Genomic DNA, 11445 nt, shown 5'->3' with positions numbered 1-11445 from the left:
AGGAATTATACCCTCCCCAAATTCTTATGTTGAAGCCCTAAGCCCTAGTACTTGATAATGTGAGTGTATTTGGAGATCGGGACTTTAAAGAGATAATTAGGGTTAAAGGAGGTTATTAGGGTGATGCCCTAACCCGGTATAACTGATGTCCTTATAAGAAGAGAGATTCTGTAGGAACAGAGAGAGCATACACGCGCAGGCAGAGAGGAAAGACCATGTGAGGACACGGGGGAAAGACAGCCATCTGCAGCCAAGCAGAGATGCCTCAGAAGAAATCAAACTTGCCAACAACCTCAATCTTGGACTTCCAGCCTCCAGAACTGTGTGAAAATTAATTTCTGCTTTTTAAGCCGCCCAATCTGTGGTATTTCTTTATGGCAGTCCAAGCAGGCTAACACAGCACCACCAGGAGGACCCTTGTGTCCCTTTCAAACAACAACAGCCTCCCTCTCCTGCTTCAGACGTGGTCACTGGTTTTTTAAGTTTTTTTTTTTTTTTAATATTGGGGTATTTGTATTGGAGTATATAGAATGAGCCATACATATACATGTGATACAGTCACTAATTTGATTTATCATCATTAGTAAACATGTCATCAATTTTTATTGCAGTTATGCTTGCATCCAAAAAATCACACCTGAGCTTGTATCCAAAAATTATATATATAGCTTGGCTTTGCTAGTATTTCCATATTTTTTATTCATTTGAATTTGAATGCCCTTAGGCAAAGCATCCACCCACTAACTCACAGTGTCCGGAACTTCCTCTTTATCTTCCCCTGAGTTGTTCTTGGGCATGTGTGTCTCCCACTCCTTGGCCTCATGCCCAGCCACCTGGAATGTACCTCTTTTAATAGCCAATTATCAACTCAAGAATGACAGAGCCAGTGATTCTAACAATCACACTCCTTCATTCCCACCTGTTACAAATGCTAAATGTCGAGTTTGGGGGTTTGCATTACAGTGGGAATCATTTTGAGAATTTCATGACATCTATTGAAATAAGCAGTGTCACATCCTGAGACAGAAAATCCCCAGTTTAGCCAGGGCGATCTTTACTTAAAGACACAGCAACACCCAAACCCTTTCTTTGCCCATAACACTCAAGGTTCCAAAGGGGAAAAGATGAACAGTCAAGTGAAACTACATCAGCAAGACTTTATTTACAAAGAAACTCATTACGAAAGTAGGAGATCCATGAGGAATAGTGCAGGAACCTAGCAACAGAGGGAGAGTGATGACGGAAGCCAAAAAGGGAGAGATTGTCGGGGAGAGAAGTCCTTGAGAGTGACCTTTTGTTAAGCGTCTCAGCCAGCCTGAGGCGCCTGCTCAGGAAGGGAGCCAGAGAAGTAACGACCTGTGGTCTTTTCTCCCTCTGACCACCTTCCTGGCTCCCACTGACTTCACCAACCCAGAAAAAGTGTCGGACACGACTGACCGACTAACACTTTCACTTTTTCTGGAAGTTCACAAAGCTGGGATGACCAGATAATAATAACCATGGGGGAGAAAAACAGATCTCTTCAGTATTTAGATACAGTGTACTTTTTAGATATCTAGCTACTGATTAGATTGTAGGACATTTGAGTTTACTAATTTTAACACTCCAGACACTCCACTGTCAAATGCCAAAAGTGATTGGGAGTAGGATAGACCACAACCATCTGGAAGGGCTTATATGCTTTTTAGGAAAGTGAGGGTGACGAGTACTCCCATTTGGAATCAAAATTAGCTAATCGTAAAGCATATGTCTCTTCTTAAAAAACATACACACACGTATCAAATGCCTTTCCTAAGAGAACGGCATAACAGTATTTCATTACATTTAATACAAAGGTCACCTTTATTTCTAGGTGATTTTTATTACAATGAAATATACATTAAATATGTAATTTAATTAAACATGAAAGAATATAATTTATAATATATTATACAGTACTGTAATCCTATTTGTAAATGTGGAATTGGATATGAAGAAGGTCCATCTTGAAATCCAGCCAAAAGATTTTAGCTATTGAAATACCAATCACCCAATAATCTAGAGGCATAAAATACCAAAGCAACTGATGAATTAATCTCCTATCTGTCCTCAGAGAGAGTTGACATTTGTAATCCAACAGAAGAAAAAGGAAAAAATGGTGCGACAAAGAATAAGGTATGCTACACAGAGTTCAGTTTGTTAAACAATAAACCAAACTGTTGGAAGAGTTGGGGCTGGGTCCCAAATTTACCTTCTTCCTTAAGTTAGACTACTTGTAAACAGCTAATGGGATATAAAATGGTTCAGCCACTGTGGAAACAGTATGGCTATTACTAAATGTTAAACATGAAATTATTACATGACCCTGCAATTCCATTCCTAGAAATATAATCAGAAGAATTGAAAACAGGGATTCCAAAAGATACTTGTAAACCAGTGCTCACAGCAGAATTCTTCACAGTAGCCAACAGGTGGAAACAATCTAAGAGTCTGTCAACGGACAGATGGATTAAAAAAAAGTTAAGTGTATACCCACAAGGAAATATTTTTCAGCAATAAAAGGAGTGAAGCCATGATATGTGCTACAACAAGGATAAACTTTGAAAACATAATGTTAAGTGAATTAATCCAAATATAAAAGGACAAACATTGTCCTTATATGAAATATCTAGTATAAACAAAGTCATGGAGACAGCAAGTAAATTAGAGGTTACCAAGGGTTATAGGGAAACAGATGGGGAGTTATTAACTAATGGATACAGAGTTTCTGTGTGAGATACCTAAAGGGTTTTAGAAACACATAGTTGTGATGGTCATACAACATTATAAATGCACTAAAATAGCACTAAATTGTACATGGTAAGTGACTAAAATGAAAAATTTTATGTTATATATATCTTAGCAAATTAAAAAAAAAATGTTCTCTATTTGCTTCCTCCCTGTATCATTGCGTTTTAACTGAGGACATCAAATAAGCCTCAGAGATATTGTTATTATTCAGTCATTCAGTAGTGTCCTACTCTTTGCAACCCCATGAATCGCAGCACGCCAGGCCTCCCTGTCCATCACCAACTCCCGGAGTCCACCCAAACTCATGTCCATCGAGTCGGTGATGCCAGCCAACCATCTCATCCTCTGTCGTCCCCTTCTCCTCCTGCCCCCAATCCCTCCCAGCATCAGGGTCTTTTCCAATGAGTCAACATTTTGGATGAGGTGGCCAAAGTATTGGAGTTTCAGCTTCAGCATCAGTCCTTCCAATGAACACCCAGGACTGATCTCCTTCAGGATGGACTGGTTGGATCTTCTTGCCGTCCAAGGGACTCTCAAGAGTCTTCTCCAACACCACAGATCAAAAGCATCAATTCTTCGGCGCTCAGCTTTCTTCACAGTCCAACTCTCACATCCATACATGACCACTGGAAAAACCATAGCCTTGACTAGACGGGCCTTTGTTGGCAAAGTAATGTCTCTGCTTTTTAACATGCTGTCTAGGTTGGTCATAACTTTCCTTCCAAGGAGTAAGCGTCTTTTAATTTCATGGCTGCAATCACCATCTGCAGTCATTTTGGAGCCCAAAAATATAAAGTCTGACACTGCTTCCACTGTTTCCCCATCTATTTCCCATGAAGTGATAGGACCAGATGCCATGATCTTAGTTTTCTGAATCTTGAGCTTTAAGCCAACTTTTTCACTCTCCTCTTTCACTTTCATCAAGAGGCTCTTTAGTTCTTCACTTTCTGCCATAAGGGTGGTGTCATCTGCATATCTTAAGTTATTGATATTTCCCCTAGCAATCTTGATCCCAGCTTGTGCTTCCTCCAGCCCAGCGTTTCTCATGATGTACTCTGCAAAAGTTAAATAAGCAGGGTGACAATATACAGCCTTGACGTGCTCCTTTTCCTATATGGAACCAGTCTGTTGTTCCATGTCCAGTTCTAACTGTTGCTTCCTGACCTGCATACAGGTTTCTCAAGAGGCAGGTCAGGTGGTCTGGTATTCCCATCTCTTTCAGAATTTTCCACAGTTTATTGTGATCCACACAGTTAAAGGCTTTGGCATAGTCAATAAAGCAGAAATAGATGTTTTTCTGCAACTCTCTTGCTTTCTCGATGATCCAGCAGATGTTGGCAATTTGATCTCTGGTTCCTCTGCCTTTTCTAAAACCAGCTTGAACATCTGGAAGTTCACGGTTCACATATTGTTGAAGCCTGGCTTGGAGAATTTTGAGCATTACTTTACTAGCATGTGAGATGAGTGCAACTGTGCAGTAGTTTGAGCATTCTTTGGGATTGAAATGAAAACTGACCTTTTCCAGTTCTGTGGTCACTGCTGAGTTTTCCAAATTTGCTGACATATTGAATGCAGCACTTTCACAGCATCATCTTTCAGGATTTGAAATAGCTCAACTGGAATTCCATCACCTCCACTAGCTTTGTTCATAGTGATACTTCCTAAGGCTCACTTGACTTCATTTTTCAGGATGTCTGGCTCTAGGTGAGTGATCACACCATCATGATTATTTGGGTCGTGAAGATCTTTTTTGTACAGTTCTTCTGTGTATTCTTGCCACCTCTTCTTAATATCTTCTGCTTCTGTTAGGTCCATACCATTTCTGTCCTTTATCGACCCCATCTTTGCATGAAATGTTCCCTTGGTATCTCTAGTTTTCTTGACGAGATCTCTAGTCTTTGCCATTCTATTGTTTTCCTCTATTTCTTTGCATTGATCACTGAGGAAGGCTTTCTTATCTCTTCTTGCTATTCTTTGGAACTCTGCTTTCAAATGGGTATATCTTTCCTTTTCTCCTCTGCTTTTCGCTTCTCTTCTTTTCACAGCTATTTGTAAGGCCTCCTCAGACAGCCATTTTGCCTTTTTGCATTTCTTTTTCTTGGGGATGTTCTTGATCCCTGTCTCCTGTACAATGTCATGAAAGTCCGTCATCATTCATCAGGCACTCTGTCTATCAGATCTAGTCCCTTAAATCTATTTCTCACTTCCACTGTATAATCATAAGGAATTTTATTCAAGTCATACCTGAATGGTCTAGTGGTTTTCTCCACTTTCTTCAATTTCAGTCTGAATTTGGCAATAAGGCGTTCATGATCTGAGCCACAGTCAGCTCCCGGTCTTGTTTTTGCTGACTGTATAGAGCTTCTCCATCTTTGGCTGCAAAGAATATAATCAGTCTGATTTCGGTGTTGACCATCTGGTGAGGTCCATGTGTGGAGTCTTCTCTTGTGTTGTTGGAAGAGGGTGTTTGCTATGACCAGTGTGATCTCTTGGCAAAACTCTGTTAGGCTTTGACATGTTTTATTCCGTACTCCAAGAGCTTCCCTTATGTCTTAGTTAACAATCAGGGGATGTTAATATATCATTAGAACATTAAAAAGAATTGAAAAATAGATTATTCTTTAGTATTACTAAATTAAATTCTTCCAGCCTTTTCTTGCTAACACCCTAAAATAAGGGTGTTTCTTAAAGGGCTAAACAGCATAATAATTTCTGGATCACTGGTACCCAAGTGGGAAATGAGGACAGAGGCCAAGTTGCCTTGTCAGAGGTGATGAAGATTTCCACCACCATCTGATTGGAGGAAGCATCACATCCTTCTTCCTCTGGTTGAGACCTAAATTGGTTTCCCTCTCCCACTCTGCAGTATAATTATCAAGAATCATAGTTTTCATTTTGTTAATAAGCAGACTTTTGTCAAAGGTTTTAAAATAGTAACCACTGATGTTTCTAATTTAAAAAGTAACGCTTTTTATTATAATGATTTTAGAAAAAAATACAGGCAAGTTCAAGGAAGGAAAAATAAATCACCCATAATTTTACCATCCAGATATAATTATGGTTAGTAGTGTGATGTGTTGGCTTAATGTGAGACTTACTTGATTAATTTTAGTCAAAAATCATAGTGCCCAACTTTTCTACATTATGAAGCAAACAGTTTTGCATTGGAAAAGTACAATATACATACAGCAATCTTCTCACATGAAAATGGTCCCCATTACCATTTTTATGTGTTTTAACCGAATCAGCCAAAGGCTGATAATAGAGAAAGCTGTAGTTTGAAAAGTCACATTTATTGACTTTTTTTTTTTAACAACAATGGAGACCACAAACCACAGGAACCATGGGGGTGTCTCACCGAGGAAAGAAAGAAATGGGGTTATTACAGGATTTAAGAGAAGCAATGCTTTGATAGGCTCAGAGAAAAGCAGAGCTGTAGATGAAAGAGTCAACATGAAGTCTGGTCTGCAAAGTAGACCCAGAGTCCTTTTTCCTTGAAAACCACAAAGTGAAGATAGATGTGAAATGATGCGTCCAAAAATCCCTTATCTGAAACTGCACATGGGTTGGACGTCAAGGCTGCTTCTCTGGGTCAAAGGACTGAAATCTTTCCAGCTAGAAGAATGGGCACTTTATTGTCATTCTTAAGATTTCAAAAAGCAAATTTTCTGACCGTCTAGACATTAGAAAGCAAGATTTTTCAGTTAGACAGTAAGTGTCCCTTGAAGAAGGAGCTATTACGACATTTATAGCTGCAACACAGCCCTTGGGAGAAACGTTTTCTGTTAACTTAGCTGCTGTTTGATCTTGATCTGTACCTCTCTTTCCATTCCACCTGGATGAGTAGCAGTACCTTCTCAGCGAGAGCTCATTTTTATTTTTTCAGGAGTTTTTCTCTGTTTTTGTTTTTTTTTTTTAATTCCTGAGTTTTTGTTTCTTTTGGTCTAAATTATGGCAATTTTGTGTATCCACTTATGGATCAATTATTTTATATTTAGTACTATTTTATTAGACTTTTTATTTAATTACCTAGTCTTTAATACACATGATTTTAATAGCTGAATAGCAGGCCCTCTTATAAGTGGACCAAAGATCACTTACCAAATCCAAAGTGGTTATTGCCAATTTTTAATTATCATCAATTCCTAATTTTATTTCAAGTTATATTGTGACAGACATCTGCATGAATATAACTTGATGTAAGCAACTACTGGGTCTGTTTTTCTAGTATTTATTATTTATTTTTTATTGGCTGCACCAGATCTTCATTGCAGTATGCAGGATATCCAGTTGCAGCATGCAAACTCTTAGTTGCCTCATGTGGGATCTAGTTCCCTGACCAGAGATAGAACCCCGGGCCCTTTCACTGGGACTGTGGAGTCTTAGTCCCTAGATCACCAGGAAAGTGTCTACTGGGCCTAAGTTTAATTTTCATTTTTTGTATTATTAGTTTAGATTAAAGTTTTCCTATGTTGATTACTAATTCCAGTTGACACTTCTGTTTTTTCAGAAACTTGTCCTCAATGAAATATTAAGGAGCTTAGAGTGTTTCTCATCAAACCATATTAACTCTTTACATTGTGAAAATACTACGTATTCAAATACTGATTTACTCTGTGGTAATAGGTGTTAACTAGACTTACTGTGGTGATCATTCCTAATCTATACAAACACTGAATCCCTATGCTGTGCTAACATGTCTGTATCTCAGCTTCTTAAAAGTTAAAATATTGATTCTTTATCACGTTAGCGGAAATTATTTTGTTTCTTGTATATAGTTTACAACAAGTCTTTGTGGGGCTGTTCTTTCACTCTTCTGAAATTCTTAACTACCCCAGAACCTAAAGCTGGCAACCAGAAATCTAGGTCATCAGGTTTCAGTGATCATCTACTGATGACATCAGTAATCTGTTACAAATTAGAAGTGCAGCTTTGGATCATCGTTTCTTTAAAAAACAAATTCTAACAAATTCAAAGTTCTTCTATAATGTTGTTCCTCATCTTCCAGTGTTCTTTCTTAAGAGCAATGAACAGACTTACAATTATGTCACATCGTAACAGGATATAGCCAGTAAAACCAAAGCCGCCAAAACCCACGGACATGGTGACTGTGAAATACTATAGTGTTTTTCCAAGTGCGATTCATGTTTTGTATGTATCTCAGACAAGGAAGGTAAAAAAGACTGAGTTAAATCATAATATATCCTAAGGCTGGATCAATGAGCAACTCAAGAAAAGAAGGCTTAACACAGAAACACTTGCTACAATTTAAAATATTCATTCTGATCCCTTTTTCTCTCCTATGTGCTTTATTTTGTGTGTGTGTATTAAGTTGCTTCAGTGGTGTCTGAGTCTTTGTGACCCTATGGACTGTAGCCCACCAGGCTCCTCTGTCCATGGTATTCTCCAGGCAAGAATATTGGAGTGGGTTGCCATTTCCTCCTCCAGGGGATCTTCCCGACTCAGGGATTGAACCCACATCTCTTGTCTCCAGCCTGGCACACGGATTCTTTACCACTGCGCCGCATGGGAAGCCCTGCTTTATTTTAGGTGTGGGATAACATCATTCCCACATTGCTCTTGGGGCCATAGTTAATTTGAATAGTTACCTCACTGATTTCTTTAAAGCCTCTGTCATTGCAGCTGTCACAGTGATTTTAATTTGTCCTTTCCCCAAATTTCTCTGTTCCCTCCATTCTTATCACTGTTAACTGAATATACAAAGTTCAAGAACTTGAAATCTCAAACATCTTATCTTCATTTTTTAATGCCCTTGATTCATTTAATCGTTTAATAATTGATGGGGTAAAAACGGCCTTGGTTGAAAATTCACTTTGGAAAACCACATGAACTAATAAAGGTGAGGGCTGACTTGTGGAAAGGGCTAAACTTTTGTGCTAAACTTCAATATTTCTCTTATTTCATGCCAAACTTGAGAGCTACACTGTTCAAACAGTGCAGATAAACTATGTTTGCAGAACGGATGATAACCTTGCAAATCAGGGGTCACCGAAAGCATGATAAACAAACATGACGAATGTTTGGTTGGGGTGGGCAGGGTGGACAGTGAGCCTTCTCAGTCTATATCCAGGGATGTATGGCATGTCAAAGCCATTCTTAAGCCCTTCCTCCCAACTTCAACCTTTTTACACAGATGGAAGAAGCTTAATGCGACCATCTGGAGTGGTCTTGAAAAAGGAGGGAGAAAAGACATCCCGAAGAAACAAAATAAGTAGTTTAAGTCTGTAAAAAATGCATGAGAAAGTTTGTCCTAATAGCCTCCTTTGTTGACATCGTGGGATACCACTTGGCCCACCACCTCTGCCTAAGTCTTTCTTCTTGTAACTTCTTCCTGATGATCTGACAGTAAGAAGCCCTAGAAATTACATTTAAATTGCTTTTACAGATTAATTATGTAAGTGGTGGGTTCACTTGCACTGTTTTTCTTTAATTTCACAGATCTATTTGAAGTCATGGTAATAATGACTACTAGGTATTAGTCAAGAATAATGATAATCTTCTATTTTAAGAAAATTAAAAAGACAGTCACGTACAGAATTAAGAACTGTTAGCATTTGTTCATATTTGCTTTTCTTTCTCATCAGAGGAAGAAAATATCACAATGCAGTTGAAATTTCCTTTACACCAACTTCCAGTCTCATTTCCTTTCTCTTCCCCAGAGGCAACAATTACATTTTCATTTCATCTCTATGTATATTAGCATCTCCCTATTTTGGAGAGATATTTATATACCTTTGTGTGACAGAGTATCTCTAATTTACATAAATAATAATAGATGGATATACCTGGACAAAAATATTAGGTTTTAAAAAATTTATCCAAGACAAAATGAGCTATTTTATAGATATTATGTACAAAATCTCATCTCTTTTAACTGCTATGTGGTATTCAGTTGTACAAATATATAATTTATGTATTTCTCTTTGACATATTTTGAGTGTCAAATTCTTGTTATTATGAGAAATCCTCAAATAAATATGCTTGTATATGCTTCCTTTGCTTGCATGCAAAAGATAATTCACAGAGTACACAGGAAGTGAGTTATTAGGTTGTAGGTGAATACATTTTCAAATTTACTCAATACAAACAAATTTAGCTTCATAGGAATTATATCAATTAAGCTCTATTAGTGATAGTAAATTCCTGTTTCTCCTCATTTTGACCAATATTCAATATTGGCATATTTCACAATCTTTGTCAATCTGAGGCAAACTGTATTATTTGAATGTTCCCTTCCCTACTTGGGCTTCCCGGGGAGCTCAGCTGGTAAAGAATCTCCCTGCAATGCAGGAGACCCCAGTTTGATTCCTAGGTCAGGAAGATCCGCTGGAGAAGGGATAGGCTACCCACTCCAGTATTCTTGGGCTTCCCCAGTGACTCAGCTGGTAAAGAATCTGCCTGCAATGCGGGAGACCTGGGTTTGATCCCTGGGTTGGGACGATCCCCTGGAGAAGGGAAAGATTGCGCACTCCTGTATTCTGGCCTGGAGATTTCCATGGACAACAGTCCATGGGGTCACAATGGGTCAAACATGACTGAGCGACTTTCACTTTGCTTCCCTACTTATCAGCGTAGTAGGTTATCATCTCATGTTTATTCACCATTCAGGTTTGTTTTTGCTTTCCTTTCTGAAAACTGTCTATTCGCTTCCAAATTTGCTTGGAAGGTTTACTGTTTGCACTTAGGAAACAGAGGCTCAGAGAAGCCAAGCGATTTGATCAAACTCATAGAACAAAAGGAAACCTTGAGCAGGATTTAACCTCAGCTTCCCCCTTCAAACCATTTCTCTTTTCCCAACACTTTTCCAGACCTTGATCAATCCATTTTAATCCTTTTTGTCTCACTGTCCTCAACCTCCTCATCTGGGATGATTATCTAAGACACTCATGAAGAAAGTGACTTGTCTGTTTTGAGGTTCTGGCAAATCCTGTCCAGAACAGTGACCCGGCGGTGCCTGGAATCCCTCCAGGATCTAAAAGCTTTTCTATTTCCAGTCAAGCTTTCACAACAATCCTTTAAGTTATGCACTATTATCACCATCCTTTTATGCACGAGCAGTTACACACTTGTTTATTGTGACCAGACCAGGAAAGGAAACCAAGAAAAGCATTTAAAGATCTTCTAAGTTAGAGGAAGATTGATCAGATTTGTTTAGGAAAAGCTTTCTGGAGAAGATGAAAATAAGTGTCAATGACAGTTTCTTTCTTCATTCAACATTCCCCCAGATTCAGCCTTTGTAGAGTCGCAGGGCAATGTAACTGGAAAGATCTTTCATAGCATATTTTAAAATGTTTTGTCTCTCTTCTGTAAAGAAGCTGAGGTCATTATCTAACCTACAGGAGTTAAGTAATTAATTACAAGAAAGCACTGGCAGTCACCCTAGCCAGGACTAGGAGGCTAGGATGTATGCGGGTTGCAGAAGAGTATGAACACATTTCAAAGCATGATGAAACTTCATCTTGTGAGCCTTTCAATTGAAATTTTTTTTAACAAAGACTCTCAGTTAATAAGGAACATAGCCCCACTCCAAATCTAGATAAAGCAGAGATAATGGTTTAAACTCTCTTTGAGTGAGTGAGTGTGTGTGTGTGTGCACGTGTGTTTGCAGATCTAATCTTCTGCATGCAGTTGTACATCTTTTGATTTCCCAGCAGT

Source organism: Dama dama, chromosome 26 (assembly GCF_033118175.1).
Source record: "Dama dama isolate Ldn47 chromosome 26, ASM3311817v1, whole genome shotgun sequence".
In the NCBI taxonomy this organism is placed as follows: Eukaryota; Metazoa; Chordata; class Mammalia; order Artiodactyla; family Cervidae; genus Dama; species Dama dama.
Note: the sequence above shows the minus strand (reverse complement) of the source record.